Below are 12415 nucleotides of genomic sequence, written 5' to 3' on the forward strand. Positions count from 1 at the left end.
CTGCAGCATGCGTTTTGGCTTATTGAGTGGAAACAGGACCATCCCTCATTCGCTCAGATGTGCACTGCAGGTCACCCAACAACGTAGAGATCTGGGAGCAGTGATGGGAGAGTCGTAACAGCCTCCGAGTCAGCAGGGCAACCTCTGAGGCTATGTGCTTTTGCCAACATTTCAGGCTGGTGGAAGCCAGCACCGCGGCTGTAAGAGAAGCGACAGTGGCTGGCAGGGCAGCGGGTGCTCCCCCAGGGCGTGCGGGGGGTCAGGGGCTGGCTGCACGCAACACAGCTGCCCTGGCTGAGCGCGGTCCAGCAGGCGATGGCTTCAAGTGCCAGTAACGTTACTAGAAAATGCCGGTAATGTTGGTACTTTGATGAGGTGATGCACAGAGAACCTGAAAAAATAACATCCTGTCGGGCACTTAGCAAAGCTCTAGTGCCTGCAGTGCAAGAAAAAAATACGTGTTTTGGACTAGAAGCCAAATGTCTCTTTGTGTGTATCTTTACAGGCAAGATATCAGTGTCTTAAATTTGTAATTTCTGGAACGGTGTTGATTTTTGACACTGATCAGAATGAGTCCATTAAAGTGGTGCAGAATGTTGCGCTTGAATATGCTGGAAAGGGTTGCAGTACGAGGCTAGAATTTTCTGCTCAGTAGATCAGTGCCAGTGTTTTTTCTTTTTCATTTCTGAGCGGTAAGGAAGGGAGAGATAAAAGTTAGTAAAATTATGCACCTAACCTGTCAGAAAACTCCTTGAAGTGGTAGAAACCTTTACACTCTCTGTACAAAATAGTCAATGAGTACCTTGCACTGGGTTTCCTAAAATTGCTTACTTCAATATTTAGTGATAAAGTGTCGAGTGTTTCATACACACTCACCTCTGTATTTTCATTTGTCTAATGTTTCTTTTTAATGTCAACCTTTTGCTTTAACTGCTTGGGTTTTATTTCTCAAGGCAGTAATGATAACTGAAAAAAACCAGTAATGGTTCGTAGCTGAGAAATTGTACTTCCATTGCTGCTGGGGCCAGGTATTGCGTATTGTTCTTGGATCGTGCAGATTTGCTGCTGTACAATATAATCCACTGGCATACTTTTAGTGCCAAACTTAAAAGGAATTTTTCTAGTCCACTGTAGTCCTCCGTGTAGCCTTCTGTTTTCATTATCCATTTGCATCCTCTGCATAATTTTCATTTCATTGAAAATCCCCTCAAATTTCCTATGTCGCTGTTTTTTTTGCATTTGCCCTGTGGTTTAGAGACCTTACTTTGCTACCCAGGAAAGAGAATAATGGAGGCGTAGTACTGAAAAAACTGCGATGTTGTTCTGTTCATACAGCTTCTGGATAAATCCTTGAATTACTGTATCGAAGATGCTTGAAATTTTACAGTCTTTGCTGACAGGAAAACTAGGAGAATCTATCAGCAGTGCGCAGCGGCTGGGCCACATTCCTCAAATAATCCAGTCAATTAAAAATTGATTTTTGTTCTAGGCAGCATGGTGGTAATGTAGTGGGGAGACAGTGTATGCATTACCAACAGAGCTCACATCAGTTAAGTGATATTTAGGTGATCTTCTGTCATGGGAGAAAGCAGCGCAGTTGATGATCTTTGCTACTGAAGAAGCTAAATTGAAGTGTCAGATACCAGAATTGCATTTTATTTCTAATATGTTGGCCTGCCAGCCTGGGAGAAGCTATGTGAAGTCTGTGAATACAAAGGGACAAAAGTGCTAAATCTAGTAGAAACCGAATGGTTTGGGGAAGATTAAACTATAACATGGCTTTTAGAGCCTTCAAGTAAATGCATTTAATGAAATTGAATCTTGAACTCCAGTTGCTGGACCTTTTGTCTACTACCTTTCTCCCTTTTCCTGACAGCAGATCTAAAGTAAACAAAAGATATGCACGATCTCAGTTGCACCAGTCTTGTTTATTAAAAGAGAAAGAGGTCATAAAGCCACTGAAAAGTTAGAAAAAAACCCTTTTCTTAAGGTAGTTGACCTGAGAACAAAAAAAGCCTAAAACTGTTTGCTGAAAATTTTGTTTACCTCGGATGTGCAAGATTCTGAGTTACAGAATGTAAAACGATATCTTCTTCTGATATCAGAAACGTGGAAAAGTGCAGTTGTGCAAATTGGACTGTATCCTCAGTGGTGTTGTGAGCCTGTGCAGGGTTTATTTCGGAGGGGGTCACACAGTACAAGCTCCCAAATCTGAAATTAGTCTGGCCTTGTCTTGATTCATTAAAGCATCTAATGTTAAGGATAGCTTTGCAAGCTTTCTAATGGAGTAGAAAACTGGCAACAAAGGTTTATCTGAGGCTATTAGTTACTGACAGGTTGCTGAAGTCACACCTGCTTTTGGTTATGAAACACTGTGACCCTAAAAGTGTAACTTGTGAATTTTTTCAATAGGATGCAAGTTCTTCCCTTAATTTTTTCTCCAAAGCAGGTTGTCCTGGTATGCCTCCATCTAAATAGTGGTTTAGCTCATACACCCTTCTTCAGACTTCCCAGGTTTTGTGAGGTTCAGTTTCTTAATGTCTGTAACGTGCTGTATAGGGAAAGGCACCGGAGAAAATATAAGTGGTCCTGTAGTTTAACATTTAAGTCCTAATTTTAAATGGATAGTATTAGGTCTGTGCTTGCCAGAAAGCTCTGCATCACGGTGATACTTTGGTAACCTGTTGGATTATCTTTCAGCATACAGTAATATCTGTTTGCCAAATGAATATATCAAAGATTGACTAGAATGATGAGCAGTAGTCTGCGAGGTAGTTGAGAACATGTGGCTCTAAAGTAATTTCATGCTTCTGTAAAGTACTTTTCATTCTTCTGAACACTGCTTGAAAAAAGTGTTTGACATCTCAAAGCCAAATTACAAAGGGGACAGTGCACTTACATATGTAAGAATCCAGGGGGTTTTTTAAGATAGAAGAGATTGGTACAAAAAAATATTAGTCATCAGTACAATTTTTTTTGTTTTTATTAACATAAATTTTATTATGTTGAAAGTCTTCCATAAAGGATAGTCTCACCTGTGTAAGTAGTTTTCTTCATTACTTTATTCCTAGACTGTATAAAGAGGGGAAAAAAACACTGAATCACAAATGCTTTTTGAAGGTTATTATTGGGGTACAATGCTGCTGGGGTTTAGTGCTTTGGCAGCAGAAAAGCAAATAAAAAAAGTAAGAAAAAATGTTTCTGAGACTCACAACTCTTCAGCATGATTTGAATACAAGTGGCTCACTGTGATAAGTATGTTAGGCTCCCTTCTGTTAATTACAGTATTTCAAACGAGACTAATTTGACAGCAATTGGCTCATATTATGCTAAATACTTCCTATAGTATTACTTTGAGAAGCCTCCTTCAACCCCATGTGAATACTTTTTGATAGGACATTATAATTTTAGAAGCTCTGCACCACGAGCAGATAATATCTAATTACCTGCTAGTTCTCGGTTTAGTTGGAATGATTGCTCTCCGCTAATGACCGAATTGAAAAGGTTTTTACCAGTCATTGACAGTGACAAGTACAAAATAGGGTCAGATACTTTCTCCAAAACATGTTTGTTGTTTTATTGTATTTTTTTCAGTAGAGATGTCAGTTTACTCCATATGTTGCTGCAAAATTTATTATAGGCATAAAATCTTTTTTTTTTTACTCTAAGTTGTATTAAATAGATGGCATTTAAAAAATTTTTAATGGCTTTTTTTTCACTAGAATAGTGAAAAACAAGATGACTGCTAATCTCAAGACGAAACTTAGATAAGGTGGTTACAGTGTGCTATTTGATATTGCAAACAGTCACTGATATGTGATAAAAACCATGAAATTGTCTATTTTCATGTGAAGTTGAGGTGAGTGCTTCTTGAATAGCTTAAGAAGTAACTTCATCAGAAGCATTTAGACAAAAAGTCCTAGAGCTGTAGGAACTTTTACATTATTATTGTAGTTTTATCCAAATTCCACCAGGTGCTGCCAAAGAACATACAGCCAAAGCAAAGTTTGCAGCTGAAGTGGAAGTTGCTCAGAACCTGTGTGCCTGTCTGAGCCCTTGCTCAGAAGCAGGAGCAGCTCCCTGCCCGTTTAAGAGCACACTTCTTCTCTTTGGAACCAAGCCCTAGGAATCCATCAATTTTGATACACAGTGACATCATTTATGACTATCATACTCTTAAAAATGCATTTTTTTCCCCTTATGACTCAAGATATTCATCGTAGGTGAATAGTACACTGTTTAATCAAGCGATTCCAGACTTCTGTAAATATTCCACTACGTAGCCAGCTTAATTTGGGGTGATGGGGTATATTTTTTAGTGAGGTGTTAAAATTAATGAAGTTTAGTGCTTTTGATGGCTTGATTTTCCTTTGGTTGGTTATGGGGTTTTTTCCATTCCAATAAGCAAAGTCACTATCAACGCTTTATTCTTATGAACACCAGTAAAGATGTTTCTTTTGTTTGCTTTTTGTCTTGCTGAGTCAGAAGTTTAGTATATCACAAGTCAGTTCTGTTTCAGGTTTTGTCTCATTCTGGGAAGAAAATATGCTTCCAAAAGCCGAGGTTTGCTTGAGGTAATAAGAGCCCAAAACTTGTGACCGATCACACCAGTGCAGTGCAAAACGCTCAGGCAAACAGCCCTCGTAGCAGCAGAAATCAATTGAGAGACTTGGAGCTGAGCAGTTTCTATCCTGCCTCCCCGGTGAGTTCAGCCATTGTGCTTCTGACATAGAAAGCAGTGTGCATTTTAATTGCCGTGCTTATTTTTGAATTATTGCTCTCAAGCATTAGCGTGGTTTAAGTCAAAAAGGCTGGAGTGTGGTGGACGATGCGGCATCTGTTGCCAGGAAAGGTGTAATCAGTGTGTGCTAGTGTTGGTGATGCAAAAACCCCTGTATTAGCTGCTGCGTTGGGCAAGGAACTTTAAGGGATCAGCCTCGTAGCAGGTAATCACTAAATCACTAGGATAGCAGGGTTGCCTTCTGTAAATGCTGTGTTGTTTTCTTTTGTGCTTGCTTTAATTAAAGCCTCGAGTTGATTGTTGTGCACAAATGGTTTGGATTTGAATGTTTATTGGATGTTCAGCAGCAAAGATGAAACAAAAAGCTTATTTGGGGTAGCTTGGCATAATCAGCGTGGATTGCAAAGATGAAGGTGGTTAAGGGAAGGGGAAGGAAAAAGTTGAAATGTAGCAGCTACTTGAAGCAGAAACATGTTCAGAAATGTGACAGTAGCTAAGTCTGCACAAAGAAACTCCTCGCTTGTAAGAAATCCATGGCAGTGTCTTTCACCTGGCGGAATTTAATTATTTATTAAGCAGAACGTTTGCCTGCCTTTGGGATATGATCTTTCTTCCTCGTTGGTGTCTCCTTCCTTCCACCCAAAAGTGCCAACTCATTATTTGACTATAGAATATTTTAATTAGTTTAGATCTCAAAAAAATGTTGGGAAGGACTTTGTTTCTTTTCACAACTGTGTGCATAGAAGAGCTTAACATCACTGTGGCTTTCCTGGGTACCCTGCTGACGCCAGATTGGATGAACATTTAAGCCGGTAGGTGTAATACAGATGCTGGGATCAGCTGCTCTGGACCAAAATACTCGCAGTCCTTGTGCTCTTCTAATCAAAGGTACTGAGGATTGAGCAGTTCTCTGATGTGGTCTTATCAGTTTGAGTATAATGTAAATCCTGTTACAGCAGCTTTGTCCAATCTGCCTGTAGCTTTGTTCTGAACCTTTCAGTAACAGTTCACTGAAGCAGAAAGAGCCCTGTGAATTGATATTATAAACCTGCATGGTTGCTTTATTCATTGTTGAAGCAACAGAATACAACAGAAGTATTTATTTTAGTGGATTGAGGATACTTCTTTTATTTTTTTTTCCTATCAGTGTGAGCAGGGGAAAAATGTTCTAAATGCAAAAGAGGAAAAGCTAATACTATAATCGTATATACACTCATTCATAGCACAATCCCATTGAAAGATAATGCAGAATTCTATATGTTTAATTTATTTTACACATTCGGAGAGACTGTGAAAATCTCAAAGTGTTGGTATTTCCTGCCGATGTAGAAAAAAAAATCATGTGACATCATTATAATCAGGAAGTAATAGTCGTGTGAAATAAAAGCCTCTCATAATACACTTACTTTTCCCAGACAACTGTATTTTTCTAAGCACCACCTACCTGCTTCCTTTGGGACTGAGATGATCATGCCTTAGAAATTCGAGATTGTATTGTATTCACTTTCTTGCTGGTGGGCATTCCTTACTGAAGTTCAAGAGCGTGAAATTTCTCTTTAGTCTCACTGCTTTGATATGGTATTTGCCTAATAATCAAACAAATTAAACTGCGGGAGAAAATTGATAAAACCACAATATCTTAAAATTAAGAGGCTGAAATATTAAATTGAGTTGCTTGTAATAATGCTATAGTGCCATGTTGACCCTTCTTCTTGAAAATCCGTTTTTCTTTTGTGAATCCGTAAGTAACGTTACAACACTGGGAATTTGAAAGAAGATATGTGCTATTTGAACTTTTAAAGTGTCATGTAATCTAAAAATTCTCGCTTTATGCTTTAAAGATATTATGAAGAGATTGAGTTGATATTTGTGAATTATGCAGATGTGGAAATCTGGTTTTATTTGTAGGTGTTTGTATATGCTATCAATGAGTTCTGCCACTCAAGGCACATTTCCTCTTGTGTGGGGATAGGGCAATTTGCGAAGTTAGTTACGTTATGACTAAAAAGTGTTATAAATGGAAATCACTCTGAGCTATTTGAGATAGAAATATTTTTGTACATTGCTCTTAAAATTCATGTTCAGTTTTTAAAACAACTCTGATTGGAAAGCTAAGGTAGCGAATAGTTGATTTTTGGGGTTTTTTTGAATACTTTTTTTTTAGAACAAAAAGTATACTAAACTCTTAATTATAGAAAAATAATAAACTTTTTACTTCTTCATGGAATTTAATAGGTGGAATAATTACTTTTGTGGAGAAATAATGTATTTAACTTTCATACTTCCCATTTGCTTTCCAATTCATTTCACACAGCATGGGCAGGGCTCCGTAACCTGGGAGGGAGCAGGCTGTGCCCCTGCCCATCCTGCCTCCCAACCCGCAGAGTGATGCCCAAGGCTCTGAGAGAATTAAATTGTAATCAGAGAGAGACCAACATGGGTTTTTTAAGTGGTGAGAATCCTATGTCCTCGCTCCTTCATTATGTGTAGCATAAGACGCATCCACATAGCTGCGAAAATTGGAAAAGGTTCAGGTGGATACAAACCAATATCTGAGAAGTATGTGGTATGTGGCAATCAAAGATGTAGTTGTTTTCTAGGATGAAAGGTGAAAGGGTGTTCTGGTTTTGATTTTGTTTTCTTTTTTAAAAAATGAAAAGACATGGCTAGGCTGAATAGTAAGAAAGGACACATATTTTTAGTGAATTTCACGTATTTAAACATTTTTAGTGTGACAGGAAGGTGGCTGGTGTTCCATATGTAGCCATTGCTCACTTTACATATGAAATAGCTTTTGTAGGATGAGTATCGTTATTAACCCTTGACAAAAGTCCCAGAGGTTTCACTGAGAGCCTCTGAACCGGGAGGCAGTGCGGATGTAAACTGGGTAACACACACAGTGAACCATCTCAGGTCGTTATTAATTGCTTCATTCTCACTTTAAATTCCACCTAAATAATTTTGACAGTTGTAAATGCAGTAAAAGGTAAAGAGGAATAAATTGACTTAATTTTGCAGAATACTGTTTGGTATATACCCACACCACTCATCAGTCCAGATGTTTTGTGTATTGACCACAAGATACACATCCCTAGGTTATGAAAACATACCTGTTTGTATTAGCAAGATGCATGTGTAACTAATTTAGTAGTTGGGTTTTCTGTCTGATCACTCTTAACATTTGCATTGATTACGAGAAAGAACAAGGCATCTCTGCAAGGCCGGAAAGTCAAATTGCCTCAAGTTGATTTTTTTTGTTGGTTAGGTTTCATTTACATGGGGGTTTTTTGTTTGTTTTGGTTTTTTTTTTCCCCAAACCAAATTTTAAGCAGTTTGAAAAGGATTATAGAAAATAAGGCATATGTATATAGTGTTATATTTTCATATTTATGTAGCTCTGCCTTCTGAAGTTTGTGGGATTTCTTGCAGATCTGTTTTTGTGTTAAAAGTTCACTCTGAAACAATTCCTCCCATTTTGTACTCTACAGAGCTGTAATGTTTGTCTAAGGATGAGCTGCGTTCAACATTGTTAACTGAAATGGGAAGTGACAGACTGACTAAAAGAAAATCTCCATGCCAAAGAAACAGATATTACTTCTTTCTCACTCATTATTGTATGCCTGGACACTGAAGACTCTGAGATTGCAGATATACTAAGGTTTCATATTGATCCATGTTAGACTAATTTGATCAGAAGAGACTTCTGTATCATGTTATTTTCTCCTGTAATATTTGATCGAGATGGTCAAACACAGAATATTGTGCAGGAAAAGGAAGGATTGGAAAAGAGAGACGTTCAAAAAAATAATACAGATTTGTTAGATATATTTTGTTTGCATTGATTTTCACTGCGGATGTATATGTCTTTTGATGGCAGCTGTCTTCAAAATACTAGCATAATAGATAATGCTCTGCTACATAATTTTCTATTTTTATTACTTCTTTCTCCTGGTATTTGTATAGTAATTTAATCTTTGAAGTTGGTCAGTATCTGCGCACTCAGAAAAGATGATTTTCTTTATTGTATTTGGATGGGTTTAGGCAAAATATGAGTTACCATGCAAGAAAGATGTCTGAAGAACTGCAGAGGGGGTTCTGCAACGTGCATGTGAGAAAGTATATTCTAGTCTTGCCAGAAGTAGGTCTCGAGCTACAGAAAACGTTCCATCCAAGAGAAGCCTGTTTTGTAGTTACCAGACTGTGACTTGACAGATCGGAGTCAGTGGTGACTGTGCTGCTTTGAGGAGACCCTGTCCTTAACGGTTTGCTGCCATGCGACGGGAAAGGGAGGAGGCAGGGGATTAGGAAGTGCTGGGCAAGTATCACCATTTCAGATGTGCCTTTGTCACGTTTGTTTTGAAAGAGCCGGGAGCCTTAGAGAAGGAACGTGCAATGGTAATTCAGGGCGCTTGTGCCCAACTGCATCTGCCGGTCTCCAGGTCCTTCACCTTTTTACTGGTTGAGACAAGGAGCGATGACAACTCGCTGGCCTTCACCTCTTCTCCCCAGCCTCCTCCTGGTCTTCTACAAGCTTGAGTTGAGGCTGCGTGCCCTACTCCTCCTTCCCTCCGTCCCAGCAGGGATCATGCAGCTTACTGAGTCACAGCTTTCGGGACATGCAGCTTGGCCAAATGGAGAGAAGTCCAGTGGGATTTATCTTGCCGATCTTTAAATGTGTAAAGGAAGCAGATAATCTGAAAATTAACGTTGCTTAAAAGTTGAATATTAAGAAATAGGAGACCAGTAGCTTGCTGTCATTCCCTGGCTTATATACTAATATTTTATACTGCACTTAGTATTGACCATCTTCTGTCCAGTCAAATAAAAATTAGACAATAAGTATCCATTTTGTATAAACTGGAGAAAAAAAATGGCTCTATAGTAATGTGGTGTTAGCCTTAGTGACATGGAAAGGGTAGTTATGACATAGTGTCATCACATCATTTGAAGAGCAGTCCTTAGTCTTATTTTTGCTTGCGTTCTAGCTCGGGACAGGGAAAGTGTTGTTGGCTGGGTTTTTTTGACTCATGAGATAGCATTCTCTGTCAAGAGTGCGTTTGTTAGTCTCACTGTCATATTTATATTAAAGAGATAACAGGATCCTACTGCACTATCAATTGCTTTCCATTACCCTTGTCTTTGTGTGCAAAGGTCATCACCTTGTGTGTGAATCAAATTTGGAAAAGACTCTTTCATTTACAAGTGGCATTGTAGTCTGAATTAGAAGGCAGTGGTGTCTGGGAAAGTTAACAGAACCTGCCTGAGCTTCCTTTTAACTCTTACATAAAGTTAATTCAGCACCTTTGGGTGGGCAGATTGTATTCTTCCCTGTCAGAGTTGCAGTTGCTTTTGTTTTGTTTCGTTTCCCATTTGAATAATACATTTGATTACCATGGCAAATGTTGCAGTGTATGCATGCCTGACTGTAGTGCCTAATTAACTGATGATAACAAGGCAGGATTGCCCTCTTCTCTTTCATAAGCAATCATATACATGACAGTTCTTTTTATCTTTCTTCAAAATTGACTTGCTCTCCTGACCCTTAAGCAGCTCCTGTTTTGTGTGTTTACCTCTGATGTCTTTGCAAGACTGTTAATTTTCTGTGGCGTGTCCCATCTAGTTGTAATTAACACATCGAACAGCAAAGAAGTAGTTCTGCTTGCAGATGCCTAATGGAGGAATGCTTTCTTCCAGTAATTACACAGCTTCGTTTTACTGATTTGCAGTGACCTACAAGGATTTTTTTTTTCAAATTTTTTTTTTTTTTTGAGAACATCTACACTGGTGTAGCCCTGTTTAGGTAGGGAAAACAACCTGAAAAATTAGGTTAATTTACTGAAGTTTACCTACACATCTCAGGTAAACTTACAACCAGTCAGTGGTAAGTTTGGCAAAGGTTTGTGTTTTGCAAAGTTAAATTGGAGGTAAACAGTGCTGTCGTCTTGCATGTATTTAATCCTGAAGTCGAAGACTTGTTCTTATAATTAGAAACTTCAAGAAGCACTTGACCTATTTTAAGGAAGCATTAAAGTCACATGTATATAAAGCAAATATTTTCCAGCATTGTATCTTAAAAAAGAAAAAAACTCCTGACCTTACATTTCAAATAAATGAGAGTAGGATTTCTATTTATCATTTTATAGCTAGGCTGAGATTAAAGCCATAATGAATACAAGTTCAAAGAGAGGAAGGCATAAGAGAAAAGGTTGGTAGTTACAGCAATAAAAACAGGAGCAAAGAGAACAGCTTTTCTGAAGGACTCAGGCTGGAATAATAATGATAGAATTGTCTAAATCGATATATCTCTTGTCAGCCTCACATCTGATGTTTGAATCAGTCAGGCCTTTTCTGCAAGAGCTTTCCTCAGGAATATTGAATTATTTATTATTTGTATCTTTTTTCCTTCCCTTTCTGATGATTTTTTTCCTTTTTTTTTTTCCCCTGACTTAGTAAAATTTGTTTTTTATGCTGCCAGGTTCAATGTTGTCTGCTGTTTGATAAATAGCAGTAATTGGGTGTATAGCAGAAGTCGTGTAAAAATGTATGACTTCAATTACATCTAGAACAATTTTTTCTTCATATTGATCTTTTTTTTCTGTATAATATCTGCTCTTCATAGCCTCCAGTGCTGAGTTTTTAAAGAATTACTCTATGTCCATATGTTGGCATGCACTTTTGAACCCATGCATCTTTTTTAAAAAAAATGAAAGCTGTCTTGGATCAGTTCTGTCTAAGTAGTAAGTGAAAAATTAGAGTCATTCAAATGGTGAAATATTCATATTGTATTCTAGTCAGATGAGGGATTGCATTACTTTAAAATTACAATGCCTACTTAGAGTCCCTGTTTCTCTTGTCTGAGATAATGAAATGAGGGTACTGGCCAATTAATGAAAACATCTTTCATTAACAATTATAATCCAGATAAAATTAAAACATGTGTTTTGAAAGTCACTTCAGTGCAGTAAAGCTCTGCTCATTTAAATCTACAGTTCTACACCACAGTGTTTAGCCTTGTAAATGTTACCAAAGGTGCTAATGTAATAGAAATGTAATTTCAAATAATACGTCAGAATTCTCATTGTGTTCCAGCTGTGATGGTTTTAGATTGTTGCTTTGCTTTTTATGTCAGTGCATGAGGCGAGAAAGAATTTGATCCAAGCATTAGATGCTGATTTATGATGAAATGAGTTAGTTTATTTGCCCTGAAATGTCTTTATAGGTCAGAACAAAGAATGAGCTGAATTTTAGATTTGGATTGGGTTTGTGGTTTGCCCTGGTATGAGATGATGAACAGGGTTCAAGCCTGTCAGTGTTGGGTTTTTCCATGGGGTGCTGCTGTAGTCTGTTCCACAGGTTGGTTCTCATTGTATGTGCTTTTGAGGGAAATGCAGTGGAATATTGCCTTGTCCTTATTAAATATATATATTTTTTTTTCATTATGTAAGCCTTTGCTTGCCGTGCTTCATGCTTCAAACTCTTCTAAAGTGAGATTCAAAGTAAAGGGTTATATAAACAGCCATATTTATGCCATCCGGCGGTGGATCAAAGGGAATATTCCTCACAATTGTGGTTAATTTATGTCATTTGAAAATGTAATTACCTCATTATTATTGCCTGCTTTTATACAGTCCTGTTTTGTGTTTCTAAAAAGCAGTCACGCTCTGGGTTGCTAGT

At 37.9% G+C, this 12415-nt stretch overlaps 1 protein-coding gene across 11 annotated transcripts in view; it reads left to right on the forward strand.

Moving 5' to 3' along the window:
* RBFOX1 (RNA binding protein, fox-1 homolog (C. elegans) 1) overlaps positions 1 to 12415 on the forward strand; it is a 268731-nt gene that overhangs the window by 64060 nt on the left and 192256 nt on the right. The window lies entirely within an intron of this gene.

Source organism: Apaloderma vittatum, unplaced genomic scaffold (assembly GCF_000703405.1).
Source record: "Apaloderma vittatum isolate BGI_N311 unplaced genomic scaffold, ASM70340v1 scaffold18109, whole genome shotgun sequence".
Lineage (NCBI taxonomy): Eukaryota > Metazoa > Chordata > Aves > Trogoniformes > Trogonidae > Apaloderma > Apaloderma vittatum.